Here is a 3,798-nt window from a genome sequence, read left to right on the forward strand (position 1 = left end):
TCCTTTCCCCTCAGCTCATCTTACCTGCACCAGCCATCTCTGGGAGGCTCCAGGCAGAAGTGTCCAGATGAGATGTGCCTGCACTTCACACCAGCAGTCTCAGGGAGCTGATGTCTTTGATGCGAGGCCTTGGCCTCAGGTCAGCAGACGGGAGGTAGCCCAGCACCTACAGGGAGTCAAGAGAAGACACTGAGAGGGGATTGAGAGCAGCATCCACCATAGAACAGGGGGCCCCAAAGAGGCCTCACTGTCAGCTCGGGTGACCCAGGCATGGCTGTGAGGCTCAGGCCCCCAGATACTTCCGGCTGGGGGTGCCAACAGAAATGAGAGCCAAGGTGTGACGCCTGCTGACTCAGCTCAGCAGAGGGAAAAGTCCCAGGACCTGCCGAGAGTCAATGAAAGGCCCACGTGCCAGTCCTGCGGGAAGCTCCGCCGGCACCACCCCACACCTCCCGCCCCGCCCCGCCCCGCCCCGCCCCTGCTGTCCTCCTGGAGCCCAGATGCGCATGACCGGAAGTGACGTCCTCCTAACCACGCTGCGGGGGCGAGGCCATTTTTGAGAGTTGCCGTCCTGCGAGGGTGAGCCGTGGGAGGAGTCCCAAGTCTCGTCAGGTGTCAAGGTGTGAGGTGACCCCAGTTAGAAGTGTGGGGACACGCCCCCGACACCCCCAATCCCCTTTCCCTCCGCAAAGAGGTGGCCACGCAGGCCCCGCCCACTCCGCCCCTGCTCTCGGGCCTGGCTGTTAGGCCCCAAGTCCATCCGCTTCCCCCGCGGGGTCTCGGGCAAGGAAGGCCTCGCTCTGAGGCGGGTGGACCCTGGCTCAGCTCAGTAGAGGGAGCGCCCCAGGCCCTGTGCAGTGAAGGACGGGACCCTCGTGGGGTCCGAGGGGCTCCACACCCCAGAATGGTGGCCACGCAGACCCCGCCCCTGACGTCAGCCTGGGAGCCTCCGGGCAGGTCTCAAGACGGAGGGGCTCCCCCAGTGCAAACGCGGGCGGACGGACAGATGGACGGACGGACGCGGGAGACTCAGGGAGGAGGGGGCCTTGTTCTGAGGGGCTGGCCGCAGGTCAGCAGAGGGAGGATTTCCAGGGCACGGGAGGAGTCAGGGTGAGGACCGTCCTCCCCGTCGCAAGGGCACCTCAGAACCCCTCCCCTGTTGTCAGCCGCTTCCTTCTGGCCACACACGGAGAAGGGAGGGCTGCTGTCTGAGAGGGGAGGTGCGGGCCAGCAGAAGGCGCGTCCCTGAGCACTCCCAAGAGTCAGCCCAAGCCCTTGAGTGAGGACCAGTGGGGCCGCCAACCACAGGGCCTCGACCTGTCTGCCGCACGCTGCAGGCTTGGTAAAACTCGGCCACATGCGGCCGCGTGCTCACCCTCACTGCCTCCTAATGAGACTCAAGGAGGTGCCGGCACTGGTGCGAGCACACGGCCCTCGGGGCAAGAGGGGAGCTCCAGGCTGCACCGGCCGTCCAGGGAGGGCCCCGAGTGAGGACTAAGGGAGCCACCCACCCCGAAGAGAAGGGACGAGAGAGAATATGGCCTGTCCCCTCCTGCCAACCCGTAAACTCCCAAGAAAGGACTGTCAGGCTGAGACTGCCCGTCGTTTCCTCTGCCAGGTCCAAGGGAGGTTAGAGCTTTCTTCTGAAGGGGCCATCACCAGGCAGCAGAAGGGAGGGTCCCAGGACCCTTCGGTGGTGGGCTGAACGCTCCCTCCTTTCCTCCTCCTGGGTGTCATGGAAGGTGGTGGTGTCAACTTCAGAGCAGCAGACGGGATGGGGTGGGGGGGTTGGGGGGGGAGTCTTGCCAGCAACTGTCATCCTGACTCTGAATGGGAACCGCGAGGACCTACCTTCCCTGCCAGCCCCCACTGTCAACCCCGTACCGCCCAGGCAGGGCTGGCTGGCTGTGCCCCAAGGCTCACTCTACCGTCCTCCACAGGGGTCTCAGGGGACAGGCGGAGCAGGAGAACGGGAGCCCTGTGGGTCCTCGAGCAGTGCCCTCAAGGACCCTGCAGAGGCGGCCTTGGTTAAAGCCAGGGAGGAGTCTCCCCGCTGAAGGTGCTCACAGCATCTCCTTGTCCCTCCCCCAGGTGCCCTCATTGCCTGCCTTCCTGCCCACACTCCCGCCTGCTGGCCCTGACCTGTGTCATCATGCCTCGGGGCCAGAAGAGCAAGCGCCGTGCCCGCGAGAGACGCCACCAGGCCCGGGCGGAGACTCAGAGTCTCAAGGGTGCCCAGGCCACTGAGGCGGCGGCAGCGGCGGCGGCAGCAGAGATAGAAGAGTCGCCCCCCTCCCCCACTTCTGTTTCTCGGGGTACTCCCCCGAGCTCCCGTGCTGCTGGCGCTCGCCGGGAGCCTCAGGGAGCCCCAGCCACTAGCTCTCGTGATGCAGGGGTTTCCTGCCCAGGATATGAAGAGGGTGCCCGGGCGAGCGAAGATGAGGAAAGTGTAAGTACCTCCCAGGAAGCACCTTCCACTCACAGCACTTGGAGAGATCCTCTGTCCAGGAAGGCCAGCAAGTTGGTGGGGTTCCTGCTGGAGAAGTACAAGCTGAAGGAGCCCATCCTGCAGGCAGCAATGCTGAAGATTTTCAGCAAGAAGTACAAGAAGCACTTCCCTGAGATCCTCAGGAGAGCCTCTGAGCGCATGGAGCTGGTCTTTGGCCTCGAGCTGAAGGAAGTCGACCCCAGCCGTCACTCCTACACCCTCATCAGCAAGCTGGCCCTCCCCAGCGAGGGAAGTCCGAGTGATGAGTCGGGGCTGCCCACGTCCGGTCTCCTGATGATGATCCTGGGCATGATCTTAAGGAAGGGCAACCGTGCCACCGAGGAGGAGATCTGGGAATTCCTCAATGCGTTGGGGTTGTATGCTGGGAGGAGGCACTTGATCTTTGGGGAGCCCAGGAGGCTCATCAGCGAAAAGTTCGTGCAGCAGAAGTACCTGACATACCGCCAGGTGCCCAACAGCGATCCTCCGCGCTATGAGTTCCTGTGGGGCCCGAGAGCCCTGGCTGAAACCAGCAAGATGAAAGTGCTGGAGTTTGTGGCCAAGGTCGCTGGTACCGTCCCCAGTGCCGTCCCAGATCTCTATGAGGAGGCTCTGCAAGATGAGGAAGAGAGAGCAGGAGTGAGAGCCGCGGCCAGGGCTGCAGCTGTGGCCGAGGGCAGTGCACTTCCAGGGCCAAGGCCCCGCAGCTCCTCCCACATCTAGGGAGGGAGGCCGCGGGCAGTTTGTTCACTTTGTTTTGGAAGGGAGCAGTCAAGCTCCTAAGTAGTGCAGAGTAGTAGGGGTGGAGGGAACAAAGTATAGATCTTATTTATCTTTCTGTTTTAAACTAGTAACTTCTATACATTATTTATTGATCTATTTAGGTTTTTTCAAATGTTTTTTTCTTGTAATAGATAGTGTGTTTTCTTAAGAGTATTGAATTCGTGCATGACATTGCTTGCATATTTATTGCTGTTTAAAGAGTTCTAAAGTTACAGTTTTGGTATATGTAAAAGAAATTCACGAACCATCTATATTTTCTGTATGATCCACAAGTAGAAAACATGGCACTGCAATAGAGATTTTCATGGAAACGTGAAAGACGACCACAGAAAATATTTAGAAACAAAAAATGGAGAAAACATAGAGTAAAAGGTATTTAATTCGTGGTTTGCCTTATTTCTTTTAAACTTTCTCATTTGTATTTGTTTCTTTTGTCCTAGTGCACTGCATATTCTCTGCTACCTACTGGATTAAAAATAAACTCTGATGGGAGGGTGGTATTTTGGGGGTTCATAATAATCATATCA

At 59.2% G+C, this 3,798-nt stretch overlaps 1 pseudogene; it reads left to right on the top strand.

The window, feature by feature from the left end:
- The first annotated feature begins 1,830 nt into the window (after positions 1–1,830).
- On the top strand, positions 1,831–3,275 carry LOC132357406 (melanoma-associated antigen B4-like; annotated as a pseudogene).
- The last annotated feature ends 523 nt before the right edge of the window (positions 3,276–3,798 follow it).

This window comes from Balaenoptera ricei, chromosome X (genome assembly GCF_028023285.1).
Source record: "Balaenoptera ricei isolate mBalRic1 chromosome X, mBalRic1.hap2, whole genome shotgun sequence".
Classification (NCBI taxonomy): Eukaryota; Metazoa; Chordata; class Mammalia; order Artiodactyla; family Balaenopteridae; genus Balaenoptera; species Balaenoptera ricei.